Consider the following 15,544-nt stretch of genomic DNA (forward strand, 5'->3'; position numbering starts at 1 on the left):
AGGCAATACTTTAGTATTTAGCTCGCATTGGAAGGTCCTCATTGGAACTTAAACCCATAAGGAAAATACGTCGTTAGTAATCAAGGATATTTGGGAGTAGAGTTCGACTTTAGGTTGGGCTGCCCTCTCCGGTACAAGCATTGCCCTGAGCCTTGAGTCCCTTGGGAACTTTGAAGTGTCGGGGGATCCAAAGGGAACATCTACTATATTAATATTATTCTTGCTTTAATTAACTATTTATGCATATGTCATGTACTTTGAAATATTCTGTAGGTGGAATATGTTAAATGTATTGGATATATATCTGATGACCTTTTTTTTTAAATATGTATATCTGTTTGGGCCTCTGAGTTCTTGACGAACACAGGCCCAATTCCAGCTCTATTGCACTACGTCCAGGAGTTCAAAGTCAGTTGTGTTTGCTCTTCTTTACTGTTGGGACTATCTTCTTGAGGCCCAACCCCGAAGTCCAGTCCTCTTTCCCTCAACTCTTTTATCATTATTACTACTTTGTTAATTTAATTTACTGCCTCTACTAGTTTAATGTTAGTTGTATTTGTTATATCTTTATTATTGTTTACCTCTCATGTATATAACACTCGTATATTAGAATACATGTTTCCTTTTTATTTAATATCATATGAACTTAGGCAAGCCTTAAACAATATAGGATTTTAAAAGTGTAAAATCATCTAATAATAGGTCTTTAGTTCGCAAGTTGTAATCTGCTCGATAATTGCTATGTTTTCCACTTACCCTTCTCTTCTTTAAAAGGTTTTGAAATACAGAACTTAATGAAAAATGGCTCTATTTCGAAAAGGAAACCAGATTTCAACTTTCATTTTCTCAAAGAAAATCAGAACTTCAGAAAATTCTCGCCTTCAAGGAATTTCCAGCAAATGACCCTTTCTTTGAAAATTCTTTGAATCTAAGTTAAATTTTAGATATGCTTTTCTCACAAACATCCTTTTAGACTTATGTAAATAATTATCCCCCAAATCAAAGTGTTTTTCATAACTCAATCTCTTTTATAAGCTTATAAAATCTAGACCATTTATGTATCAATTTCAAAACTCTTTTAATATCTCTTATAAATCCTTTCATGAATTCATATTCCTTTAAGACTCTGCATTGTTTATCATCCTTAGGCGGACGGTAAGCAACCTTCCTTATTATTAATCAAAGCATTTTACAAATAATTGATCCCAAACTTAGTCTAAATCCTATGGAGCTACCTCAGGTAGATTTTAAGGGGTGCCTAACACCTTCCTCTTAGAAGAGCAAGAACCCTTACCCATAATCTCACCGGTAAGAAGACCAACAAAGAACATGACTTAGTAATTAAATAGGTACCCTAGTATACCTTTAAATATTAGGTGGCGACTCTTTTTCATCAACAACAGAGAAACCACAAGTTGAATCTTATCTTGACTAGTACAAAATAGGGTGCAACAGTTGCTGCCCTAACCTCGGGCTGAACTGGGGCGATCGGTTGTACTAGTATGACCTCTGGGACCTGGTCAACCAGGACCCGCTACTCTGGGGTACGGGCGGTGAGAGTCTGTGCTCCTCCCATGGCCTGAAACTAGACGAGAGTCTCCTGGAGTGCTGGGGAAGTAACAGGCATCTCAGGTGCCGACTCTCCAACTGGATCTACTAGTGGATCCTCTGTAGCAGCTCATGCAGGTGCTCTGGCTACACCACGTGGACGTCCTCGGCCTCTATACCATCCCCGGCCTCTCGCGGCTCTAGCAGGGGGCGCGGGTGTCTGGTCATCCGATCCAGTTGTGCGTGTCCTCACCATATATGAGAGAATAGAAAGACAGAAGTTTAGAATGCTGAAGTCAATAATTTCGCACGACAGGGAATCAACAAAGTGAAGCTTTTCCTAACAGTTCCATAGCCTCCCAAAGATAAGTACAGATGTCTTCGTACCGATCCGCGAAACTCTACTAAACCTATGTGTGACTCATAACACCTTTGAACCTAGAGATCTGATACCAACTTATCACAACCCCAAATTTTCCTCTACAGGATGTTGTGACGGCACATAGTCTCTAAGACTAGGTAAGCCTAACAAACATGCGGAATGACTGAAATACTGATTAAAAGTCTCAAAACTGCAACTATTATATAAAATAATGTTTGCCACTCAACAGATGTACAATTCTCCAAAACCTGGCAAATATAAGCCACCTGGCAAGCCACAAGCTCTATGAAGAATACTAAATAACTTACACAATAGTGTCTAAATAAGAACAAGGAAGTAAACTAATCCAGGTGGAGGGGGGACTTCGAGGCCTGCGGACGCTGGTAGGTGTACCATGCTCGGACTCTACTCACTGATGCCCGGACTGGTATGAAGCACCTAGATCTGCACAAATATATGTGCAAAAGAGTAGCATGAGTACACCACAATGGTACCCAATAAGTGCCAAACCTAACCTCAATAGATTCATGACCAGGTCAGGTCAGGGCCCTACTGGAAAAAAATAAAAGACTGAGCAAATGTAGACAGTGTAATAAAGACAGTAATGAAATTGAAACAACAAATAGGATAACAAGATTAGCTACACAGAACTAAAGAAATAGTGCAACACGTAGAAAGACAATTAATAATGTTCTATGGGAACAACGATCAAAGACAAGTACAAAAGAATGGGGAAATATCAACAAGAGTCACTACCGAGGTACCGCCTCGTAGTTTCAAAGCACAACATAAATCACAATCTTTCCTTATATCACCGCGGGAGCCTTAACTTTCAGTTTTGAAAATCATTTTTCTCGAAATAGCATCTCGTGTTTTAGCCCATCTTATCCCGCCACATGGCTTCTAATAGTTCCCCTACTAGCAACGCGTATCAAGCCCACCTTATCTCACCGCATGCGTTTCAACACCCAGACCTTATACCACTATAGGCGTATCAATATCACAACTTATCACAAATCACACGTCAAGTCTCAATTTACCAGAGAAACCAAACAATAACAAAATTTCACAATAAGGAGCCCACGGCTCAACCACAATGTACACAAAGTCTCAATAATTAACAACCGGAATAATAATTCAATAGAATGATATTTAACAACTTAACACTTTGCCTTAAGAGGAATCACGGCCCTTGCAACTCAATACCAATTTCAACAACAACATATTCCAAGAAATAGCAATTTCAAATAAGAATTTCAACAGCTAAATAATGTATACGGGATAAGAGAAACAAGAATTTCAACTAAACATGTAGAGAAATTAGCAAGTAAGAGATAAGACAAGTAGGCATGTGAAATTAGACTAAAATGATGACTATAACACGCTAAGGTAACTCAATTAAAGCATGAAAGGAATTTACATAGCTAAAATCGATCATTTCCAAATTTAGCCCATGTACACACTCGTCATCTTGCGTACACGGCCCTTGCACATCAAAATTATCACAACCAACACCAATCCTAAGGGGAATTCCCCCCCCCCCCCAACAAAGTTAGGCAAGCCACTTACCTCAAACCACGTTAAATCAATCCACTAGAAGGCCTTTCCCTCGATTTCCAATTCCGAACGGCTCGAATATAGCCAAAACAATTTCATTCTATAAATATAACTATAGGAAATTAATTCAAACAATGAAAATTACGATCTTTGCGAAGAATTAAAAAGTCAACCCAAAAGTCAAACCGGGCCCGCATCTCGGAACCCGACCAAACTTATAAAATTCGAATACTCATTCAATATCGATTCCAACCATACAAGAATTATTCAAATCCGACCTGAATTCACCTTTGAAAACTCAAAAACTTAGTCTAAGAAGTTCTACCACCTTTCCCCAATCTTTCCAACTCCAATCCCTAATTACATGATAAAAACGATGATTGAATCTAGTAATTTAACCAAAATCGAGTTAAGAATTCTTACCTCAATGCTCTCTCCAAAAATCCCTCAAAACTTTGCCGCAAACCGAGCTCTCTACGTCCAAAATGTGAAATATGAGATAAACCCTCGATTTCAAACTTAAGTTATGCTATGCAATGATTTATACATCGCGATCACGAAGAACAAAAATTCCATAAGATCAAAACCTTATACGCAAACACGGAAGTCTGGTCGTGAACGCGGTGAGAAACTTTCCAAAGCTAAGCGATCGCGTGCACTCATTCGCGACCGCATAGAGCAATGCATCCACCTTCCCAGGCATCGCCTTCCTTCATTGCCAACGCGGCACCACTCACATGCTCACGATGCACTAAACTTCCAAGCTTCATGATCGCATAGAACCAATCCACGCATGCCAGCCTCAGAGCTTCGCGATCGTGGCCCCTCTTTTGCGAGGCATAAGAGGAAACCAGAACTGAGAAGAACCAGTACTTCAGCCATTCTTCAATGATCCAACGTGCACCGAACATGGTCCGAATTTCACCCGAGGCCCCCAGGACCTCAACCAAGCATACCAAGAAGTCCTAAAACATCATATGAACATGCTCAAAGCGTCAAATCACATCAAACAACACAAACTCTATGAATCGCAACCCAAATTCAAGCCTATGAACTATGAACTTCAAAATTCTGAAACCAAAACAACTCCGACTAACTCAAAATTTTACACAAGTCATAAATGACATTCTGGACCTATTCCAACTTACGGAATCAGGATCCGACCCCGATATCAATAAAGTTAACTCCCGATCAAACTTTCTAAAATCTCCTATTTTCCAACTTTTGCCAATTCGCGTCGAAATGACCTACAGACCTCCAAATCAATATTCGGACATGGTTTCTAAGACCAAAATTACCATACGGAGCTATTGAAACCGTCAAAACTCCAGTCTGGGGTCATCTTCACATAAGTCAAACTACGGTCAACTTTTACAACCTAAACCTCCAACTTAGGGACTATGTGTCCCATTTCACTTCGAAACTCACCCAAACTCAACATCAAACACTCCGTCAAGTTACAAAATCAAATATAGCATAGAGGAAGCATAAATTAGGGGATCGGGGCTAAAATACTCAAAACGATCAGCTGCGTCGTTACACGACAATATGATAGGATGAACAACCCCTTCAAACCTTAATCTGATATTAATGTTGCTCATGATGAACTGCATAAAGTCGCAGATAAAAATGTAAGAGTTGAGCAACAAGTTGTTGAAGGCCAAGTTCAAGTATTCGAGCAAATTCAATGTGTTGAACGGCATATTGAAGCAGGATGTTCTAATATTAATAGACTGAGCCAAGTTGCTGGATATGATAAACAGTTATCAACTGAGAATGTAGGAAGCAAGAATGGTTCATATAATGAAGTTGTCGGTACTGAAGAACATGTACCAGATGCAAATTGAACGGGTTGGTACTGAATAGAACACACCGATTGATGTGGGTACTCCTATTAAGAAATGCAATGTGTTTGCGAAAGCATTAGCTATTTGCCAAGAAATTTTAGGTGCAGAGACACAGGAAGTTATCACTATAAGTATAAATATTTTCTATGTTATTATATATATATGTGTGTGTGTGTGTGTCTATATATATATATATATATTTAGGTCATTGATTTTTCCCCCTATGAATATGCAGTGGAAGTTGAAAACAGTGGTGCTTCAATTGATAAGATTGAAAAACTCTCTGATGATGATGCATTGCATGAAGATAGAGTCGAGAAAATCCTTCCGCAAAATACTCCAAGGCTCGCCGATGATGCCATACCATTGAATGAAGCTGGAGTTGCTGAGATCGACAAAGGTATGCAGTTGGTCGATAGCGTAGTGGAAGTAAATGTCAAGGTATTCTATACATCACGAACTTATTATATTTGATCCAAGTTTTTATTTTTAGTTTGAAATTTTACATACTTACTATTCTTTTTGTGATTTTTGATGATTATTCAGAAAGACTCGATGCATCCAAAAAGGTAATTGGTGAGCTCATTCGGCTATATGAAAAAGGAGAAATACATCTCTTCACACATGTTGGCTCACAAACACGTATGAAGTGTCATTGTAGTATTTTTAAAATTTAGTCAGCATTATTTAATATTTTTTCCTTTTTTTGCTTGAAGATATAGGCACATATGAGGGTAATGCAAGCAGATCCATTGGTATGCAAACACCATATGTGTCACAATACTTAGACCAGATAGTTATTTGCTGCAATTTGATTGTAGGGCATTTTGTTTTACCCTAATGTGTGTTTGTATAAATTGTATTTATGTATATATTTTCCTTGTCTTTTGCAGATCTCATCTAGTGCATCACAAATTCTTCCAAATCCTAAGAGAAGGAAGGTGTCCAGTTCTCCTAATATTTTGTGTGATATCAGTGATATCCCCAACTTCAATTTATGTTCATTTTCACTGGGTAGTACACACGAGAGTGGTTTAGAAGCTAATTCTATGGATGTTATTGTTGGTAAAGAGAGACTGTAACGACCCGGCCAGTCGTTTCGAGAGTTATAGCCTCGTTTTCCCCATTTCTACTTTTTTGTGTTATTCAGCTATATTATGTTAAGTCGGGTTAGTTGGTTCGGGACTGGAGTGGTTTCAGAGTGAATTGAGACACTTAGTCTCTTAAGTAAAAACTTAAGTTGGAAAAGTCAACCGGATGTTGACCTATGTGTAAACGATCTAGGATATAAATTCTGATGTTTCCGTTAGCTCTGTTAGGTGATTTTGGACTTAGGATTGTGTCCGGAATGTGATTTTGAGGTCCGTGGTAGAATTAGGCTTGAATTGGCAAAAATAGAAATTTGGCGATTTCGGTCGGCAGTGGAAAATTTGATATCGGGGTCAGAATGGAATTCCGGAAGTTAGAGTAGGTTTGTAGTGTTATTTGTGATGTGTGTGCAAAATTTAAGGTCATTCGGACGTGGTTTGGTTGGTTTCGACATCGGTTGCCGAATTTGAAAATTTAGAAGTTCTTAGGCTTGAATCCGAGGGTAATTTGATGATTAGATGTTGTTTTGAGTGATTCGAAAGTTCTACTAAGTTTGTATGTTGATATATGACTTGTTGGTATTTTTGGTTGAGGTCCCGAGGGCCTCGAGGTGATTCCGGATGGTTAACGGATTTGTCGAAGTTGGAATTTGCAGCTGAAGCTGCTGCTACTGCTATTTTCGCACCTATAGAAGAAAGCCTCGCAGGTGCGAGGCTGCTGGTGTGCGTGGGGAGTGCGCAGGTGCAGGCAACGCTTGGCAAAGGCTAGGAACACAGGTGCAAAGAATTGGACGCATCTGCGAGCCCGCAGGTGCGAGGCCTTGAGCGCAGAGGCAGAGATGAGAATTTTAGGCTGGTTTCGCAGATGCACACCAGGGACCGTAGATGTGAGTCAGCAGGTGCGAGAAAGGTGTCCGCAGGTGCGTAAGCTAGGGGATTAAGTGAGTTGGGCAGGTGCGGTCGCGTAGGTGGGAATTTTTGGAAAGTTATTTAATGATTTGAAGGACCAAACGATGTCGGATTTTGATGAATTTGGTATGGTTAGACTCATGAGTGAATGAGCTTTCTAGTTTTGTAAATTTTTTCGGATTTCGAGACGTGGGGACGAGGACCGGGTTTTAGCCAATTTCGGGTTTTGGTCTAATTTTGAAGCTTTTCTTATGGAATTCATTCCATTAGCGTATATTGATGGTATTGTACTGATTGTGAATAGATTTGGAGCATTTGGAGGCCGAGTCCAGAGGCAAGAGCATTGCGGGGTAGATATTTGACACGTTTGAGGTAAGTAACGATTGTAAATCTAGTTTTGAGGGTATGAAACCCCAGATTTTGTATCATTCTACTATTTTTAGTGACACACATGCTAGGTGACGGGCGTGTGGGCGTGCACTATTGGGGATTTGTGACTTTGTCCATCCCGTAGCAACTGTAAAGTTGCATACTTTGTTGAAACCATATGATTCTTATATGTTTTAGAAAGAATTTCTGTAAATTGGGTTGAATGCCCTGTTTGGGCTTGGCGCCAATGCTGTTTGGACCCTTAGGGACTGTTTCTTATCATCCTCTCATTGTTTTCGATTGAAAATCTATACTCAGTCATGTTTATACTTGTTTACCGCATAACTCAGTTTTCTGACTCTATTTTGATGCATATAAATGTTTTGGGCCGAATGCCCGAGTGGCTTGAGAGGTTTATGATTGAGTGAGGCCGAGGACCTGATTTGTGAGGATGAGTGTGGATCGGGGCTGCCCGCCTGCAGCATACTTTATTATTATGGCACATGAGTTGTCCGTGAAGATTATAGCGCTTGGGCTGAAGGAGCCCCTCCGGAGTCTGTACACACCCCCAGTGAGCGTAGGTACCTACTGAGTGCGAGTGTCGAGTGCGGAGTGCCAAGTGCTGAGTGACTGGGAGGCATGAGTGATTGTGAGGTATGCCCGAGTGGCAAGAGTGATTGTGAGGTATGCTCGAGTGGCAAGAGTGATTGTGAGGTTTGCCCGAGGGGCTGTTTATGATTTCATCATTTTTGCTCACCTTTACATTTTTCCTCTATCTGAAAACTGTTGAAAAATATCTTTAAATGATTTTTACTAGAACTGGGTTAAACGAGATGTTTTGATTCAAATCCTGATTTTTAAAAGCATGTGGTATTTTACTGAGATTTCCTGATATGAATGTTATAGATTGCTCGTCACTACTGCTCAGTTTTTATTTATTGTTGTTACTTACTGAGTTGGCGTACTCACGTTACTCCCTGCACCATGTGTGCAGATTCAGGTGTAGCTGGTCACGGTATCGGTTATTGAGTGTTGTGGTTGCAGATTTTCTTGGAGTTAGCAAGGTAGCTGTTTGGCGATCGCAGCCCCTGCTCTTCTCCTTCTTATCTTCCTCTAGTTGTATTTAGCTATTTTCCAGGCTGAGTTAGCCTTGATATTGTTCGATAGATTGTAGTAGATGCTCATGACTAGTGACACTCTGATGTCGGGCTTTTCCTTCCGCACTTTTATTTTGATTGGAACTCCTTTACGAAGGGTTTTATGTTAAATAACCTTGAAATTATCTTTAAAATGAAAATATCGATTTGTTTTGGAAATGAGTCGGCTTGCCTAGTTCCACGATAGGCGCCATCATGACAGAGGTTAGTTTTGGGTCGTGACAGATTGGTATCAGAGACTAGGTTACATAGGTCTCACGATTCATGAGCGGGTTTAGTAGAGTCTTGCGGATCGGTACGGAGACGTCTGTACTTATCTTCAGGAGGCTGCATAACCTTTAGGAAACTCCACATTCTTGAATTCTTGTCGTGCGAATCTATTGATTCTAGTAACTAAACATCTGTTGTTTTATTCTCTCACAGATGGTGAGGACTCGTACTATCGGTCAGGAAGGCCAGTCACCAGTACCACCAGCCAGGGCCGCGAGAGGCCGAGGCCTCGGTAGAGGCCGCGGTAGGGGCAGAGGTGTAGCCCGTATAGCAGCTGGGGCAGTACCTGCAGATCCACCGGTTGTCCCAGATCAGGACCAGGTTCCAGTTGTTGATGCACCAGCTCAGGCACAACCTGTGCCTCTTGTGATTCAAGGCCTTCAGGAGGCCCTAGCTCAGATTCTAACAGCGTGTACTGGACTTGCTCAGGCGGCCTCTATTTCGACGGCCGCAACCACTTCTCAGGCCAGGGGAGGCACTCAGACTCCCGTCGCTCGCATACCCGAGCAGGTTATTCAGGGACTTCAGTCAACGGAGGCACCACCAGCCCAGCCGGTTGCTGTTGCTCAGGATTATGTGGTTCCTGCTATGCCTAAGGATGATCAGCGTAGGTTGGAAAGGTTTGGGAGACTTCAGCCACCACCTTTCAGTGGCACAGAGAGAGAGGATGCTCAGGATGTTTTGGACAGGTGTCAGAGGATACTCCGTACTGCTGGTATTCTGGAGACTTGTGGGATCTCATTCACTACCTTTCAGTTTTCTGGGGCTGCACTCAGATGGTGGGAGACTTACGTGAGGCGTAGGCCTGTTGGCGCAGCAACCCTTACTTGGCAACAGTTCTCTGTGGTCTTTTTAGAGAAGTTCGTGCCTCGATCCCGTAGAGAGGAGCTGCGCAGACAGTTTGAGTGGCTTCACCAGTGAGATATGTCTGTGACACAGTATGAGGTGCGATTCTCTGAGTTGGCCTGTCATTCTATCTGGTTGGTTCCCACGGATAGAGATAGGATTATGAGGTTTATTGATGGCCCCACTTATCAGCTATAGTTGCTCATGACCAGGGAGCAGGTTTCGGGTGCTATGTTTGATGAGGTTGTCAACATTGCTCAGCAGATTGAGATGGTTCGCGGTCAGGAAAGGGTTGAGAGAGAGGCCAAGAGGCCTCGTGGTCAGGGTGGATTCAGTGGTGCTCTTTTTGCGGGTCAGTTCCAGCACGGTAGAGGTCGTCATTTCAGGCAAGCTCAGTCAGCTCGGCCGTTTCATCGGGTTGCATCATCTGGCCATGGTTCTCACTATTCTCATCAAGGCCACTTATCACTTAGTGCCCTTCCAGTTCAGAGTTCATCCCGTGCTCCACCTGTTCAGGGCTCTTCCATTCCAGGTTCTTCTACCACTCATCTCGGTGCTAGGGGTTCCCTTCAGTTTCCGCCGCCAGCACCAAGGAGTTGTTTTGAGTGTGGGGAGCTAGCGCATATGTGGAGGCAGTGTCCTCTTCGTCATGGAGGTCTATCTCAGCAGAGGAGTCAGCCTCCGACTACAGCACCAGTTACCTCACCACCCGCCCAGTCAGCTCGGGGTGGAGGTCAGTCAGCTAGGGGTCACCCTAGAGGGGGAGGCAGATCAGGGGCTGGTCAGGCCCATCTTTATGCTCTTCGTGCCAGACCAGCCGCTATTTCTTCAGATGTTGTGCTTACAGGTATTGTCTCAGTTTGTCACCGAGATGCCTCAGTATTATTTGACCCTCGTTCCACGTATTCATATATTTCCTCATATTTCGCCCATTTTCTGGATATGCCCCGTGAGTCCTTAGTTTCATTTGGACATGTATCTACTCCTGTGTGCGATACTATTATTTTGGTCCGCATATATCGGTGATGTGTGGTGACTATTGGGGGTCTGGAGACCCGAGTAGATCTATTGTTGCTCAGTATAGTTGACTTTGATGTGATATTGGGTATGCATTGGTTATCTCTATGTCATGCTATTCTAGATTATCACGCTAAGATGGTGACGTTGACTATGCCGGGGATTTCGAGGGTTGAGTGGAGCGGTTCTATAGATTATGTACCAAGTAGGGTGATTTCATATTTGACGGCTCAGCGCATGGTTGAGAAGGGTTGCCTATCTTATTTGGCTTTTGTGAGGGATGTTAGTGTAGAGACTCTTGTCATTTATTCTGTTCCGGTGGTACGTGATTTTCCGGATGTGTTTCCTGCAGACCTGTCGGGCATGCCGCCTGAGAGGGATATTGACTTTGGTATTGATTTGGTGCCGGGCACTCAACCCATTTCTCTTACACCGTATCGTATGGCACCGGTGGATTTGAAGGAATTGAAAGAACAACTTCAGGAACTATTTGATAAGGGGTTTATTCAGCCTAGTGTGTCACCTTGGGGTGCACCGGTTTTATTTGTGAAAATGAAGGATGGTTCCATGAGAATATGTATTGATTAAAGTCAGTTGAACAAGGTCATAGTCAAGAACAAGTATCCTTTGCCTCGTATTGATGATTTATTCGACCAGCTTCAGGGATCGAGGGTGTTCTCTAAGATTGATTTGAGGTCCGGTTATCATCAGCTGAATTCGGGATTCAGATATTCTTAAGAAAGCTTTCAGGACCCGATATGGCCATTATGAGTTCTTGGTGATGACTTTTGGGCTGACCAATGCCCCAGCAGCATTCATGCATTTGATGAACAGTGTATTCCAGTCCTATTTGGACTCATTCGTCGTTGTATTCATTGATGACATCCTGATGTACTCTCGTAGCCAGGAGGAGCACGCTCAGCATTTGAGGATTGTATTACAATGATTGAGGGAGGAGAAGCTTTATGAAAAGTTCTCCAAGTGTGAGTTTTGGCTCAGTTTAGTAGCATTCTTGGGACATGTGGTGTCCAGCGAGGGTATTCAGGTGGATCCGAAGAAGATAGAGGCGGTGCAGAGTTGGCCTAGACCGTCCTCAGCCACAGAGATTAGGAGCTTTCTTGGTTTGGCGGGTTACTACCGTCACTTTGTGGAGGGATTTTCATCTATTGCATCGCCCTTGACCTAATTGACCCAAAAGGGTGCTCCATTTAGGTGGTCGGATGAGTGTGAGGAGAGTTTTCAGAAGCTCAAGACTGCTTTGACCACAGCTCCAGTATTAGTTCTACCATCAGCTTCAGGTTCTTACACCGTGTATTATGATGCCTCGAGGATAGGCATTGGTTGTGTTTTGATGCAGGAGGGTAGGGTGATTGCCTATGCCTCGCGCTAGTTGAAGACCCATGAGAAGAACTATCTTGTCCATGATCTTGAGTTAGCAGCCATTGTTCATGCCTTGAAGATTTGGCATCATTATTTTTATGGGGTTCATTATGAGATCTATACAGATCATCGGAGTCTGCAGTATCTGTTAAAGCAGAAGGGTCTTAATTTGCGTCAGCGGAGATGGTTGAAGCTTCTTAAGGACTATGATATCACTATTTTGTACCATCCGGGGAAGGACAATGTGGTGGCCGATGCTTTGAGTCGCCGGGCAGAGAGTTAGGGGAGTTTAGTATATCTTCCAGCAGCAGAGAGACCTTTGGCATTAGAAGTTCAGACCTTAGCAGGCCAGCTTGTCAGATTGGATATTTCGGTGCCTAGTCGGGTATTGGCTTGTGTGGTCTCCAAGTCTTCTCTTTATGACCGTATCAGGGAGCGTCAGTATGATGACCCCCACTTGATCATTCTTCAGGATAGGGTTCAGAGAGGTGATGCTAAGGATGTGACTATTGGTGATGACGACGTGCTGAGAATGCAGGGCTGGATATGTGTGCCTAATGTAGATAGGCTTCGAGAGTTGATTCTTGAGGAGGCCCACAACTCGCGGTATTCCATCCATCTGGGTGCCACGAAGATGTACTAGGATTTGAGGCAACACTCTTGGTGGAGGCAGATGAAGAAGGATATAGTTGGGTTTGTGGCTCGGTGTCTCAACTGTCAGCAGGTTAAGTATGAGCATCAAAGACCGGGTGGCTTTCTTCAGAGGTTAGAGATCTCAGAGTGGAAGTGGGAGCGGATCACCATGGACTTTGTAGTTGTGTTCCCACGGACTTCGAGGAAGTTTGACGCTATTTGGGTTATTGTGGATCGGCTGACCAAGTCCGCGCACTTCATTCCAGTTGGTACTACTTACTCTTCAGATCGGTTGGCTGAGATTTACATCCGAGAGATTATTCGACTGCATGGTGTCCTAGTTTCCATCATTTCAGATAGGGGTACTCAGTTCACATCGTAGTTTTGGAGGGTCGTGCAATGAGAGTTGGGCACTTAGGTTGAGTTGAGCACAACTTTTCACCCTCAGACAGACGGGCAGTCCGAGCGCATTATTCAGATATTGGAGGAAATGTTGCGTGCTTGTGTCATTAACTTTGGGGGTTCATGGGACCAGTTTCTGCCACTCACAGAGTTTGCATATAACAACAGTTATCAATCGAGCATTCAGATGGCTCCGTACGAGGCTTTATATGGGAGGAGGTGTAGATCTCCGGTTGGATGGTTTGAGTCGGGTGAGGCTAGGCTCTTAGGTACATACTTGGTCTAGAATGCATTAGATAAGGTGAAATTGATTCAGGAGCGACTTCACACGGCGCAGTCTAGGCAGAAGAGCTACGCAGATAGGAAGGTCCGTGATGTGTCTTTTATGGTTGGGGAGAAGGTTTTGCTGAAGGTATCACCCATGAAGGGTGTTATGAGGTTTGGGAAGAGGGGAAAGTTGAGCCCCCGATTCATTGGGCCTTTTGAGGTGCTTCAGAGAATAGGGGAGGTGGCTTATAAGCTTGCCTTGCCACCCAGCTTGTCGAGTGTACATCTAGTGTTTCATGTTTCCATGCTCCGGAAGTATATTGGAGATCCGTCCCATGTTTTGGATTTCAGCACGGTTCAGTTGGAGGGTGATATGACATATGATGTGGAGCCAGTGGTTATTTTGGATCGGCAGGTTCGAAGGTTGAGGTCAAAGGATATAGCTTCAGTGAAGGTGCAATGGAGAGGTCAGCCTGTGGAGGAGGCCAACTGGGAGACCGAGTGGGAGATGCGGAGGAGATATCCACGCCTATTCGAGACTCCAGGTATGTTTCTAGACCCGTTCGAGGACGAACGAATATTTAAGAGGGGGAGGATGTAACGACCCGACCGGTCGTTTCGAGAGTTATATCCTCGTTTTCCCCATTTCTACTTCATTTTGTGTTATTGAGCTATATTATGTTATGTCGGGTTAGTTGGTTCGGGACGGAGTGGTTTCAGAATGAATTGAGACACTTATTCTCTTAAGTAGAAACTTAAGTTAGAAAAGTCAACCGGATGTTGATCTATGTGTAAACGATCTCGGATTTGAACTTTGATGGTTCTGTTAGCTCCGTTAGGTGATTTTGGACTTAGGAGTGTGTCCGGAATGTAATTTGGAGGTACGTGGTAGAATTAGGCTTGAATTGGCGAAATTGAAAATTTTGCGATTTCGGTCGGCAGTGGAAAATTTGATATCGGGGTCGGAATGGAATTTCGGAAGTTGGAGTAGGTTCGTAGTGTTATTTTTGATGTGTGTGCAAAATTTGAGGTCATTTAGACATGGTTTGGTTGGTTTCGGCATCGGTTGCCGAATTTGAAAATTTAGAAGTTCTTAGGCTTGAATCCGAGTGTAATTTTATGATTGGATGTTGTTTTGAGTGATTCAAGGGTTCTACTAAGTTTGTATATTGATATATGACTTGTTGGTATTTTTGGTTGAGGTCCCGAGGGCCTCGAGGTGATTCCGGGTGGTTAACGGATTTGTCGAAGTTGGAATTTGCAGCTGGAGCTGCTGCTACTACTATTTTTGCACCTGCGGAAGAAAGCCTCGCTGGTGCGAGGCTGCTGGTGCGCGTGTGGAGTGCGCAGGTGCGGGCAATGCTGGGCCAAGGCTCAGAACGCAAGTGTGAAGAATTGGCCGCATCTGCGAGCCCGCAGGTGCGAGGCTTTGAGCGCAGATGCGGAGATGAGAATTTTGGGCTGGTTTCGCAAATGCGCACCAGGGACCGCAGATGAGGGTTCGCAGGTGCGGAAGCTGGGGGATTAAGTGAGTTGCGCAGGTGTGGCTCCTTGGAACACAGGTGCGGTCGCGCGGGTGCGGGAAAATGGCTGCAGGCGCGAAAAACCTGGGCAGAAACCATAAATAGAACCCTTCGCGATTTTGGTGCATTCTTCACCATTTCTATTCGGGTTTTTGAGCTCTTGGGAGATATTTGAAGAGGGAATCAAGGCGGTTTCATTGCGATAAGTTACTTGAGCCCTAATACTTGTATATATGGTGATTTTCCATTGTTTAATCATGGTAATTAGTGAAAATGATGGGTTAAGGCTTGGAATTTTTGGAAAGTAATTTAAGGATTTGAAGGACCAAACGATGTCGGATTTTGATGA

This window comes from Nicotiana tomentosiformis, chromosome 11 (assembly GCF_000390325.3).
Source record: "Nicotiana tomentosiformis chromosome 11, ASM39032v3, whole genome shotgun sequence".
Lineage (NCBI taxonomy): Eukaryota > Viridiplantae > Streptophyta > Magnoliopsida > Solanales > Solanaceae > Nicotiana > Nicotiana tomentosiformis.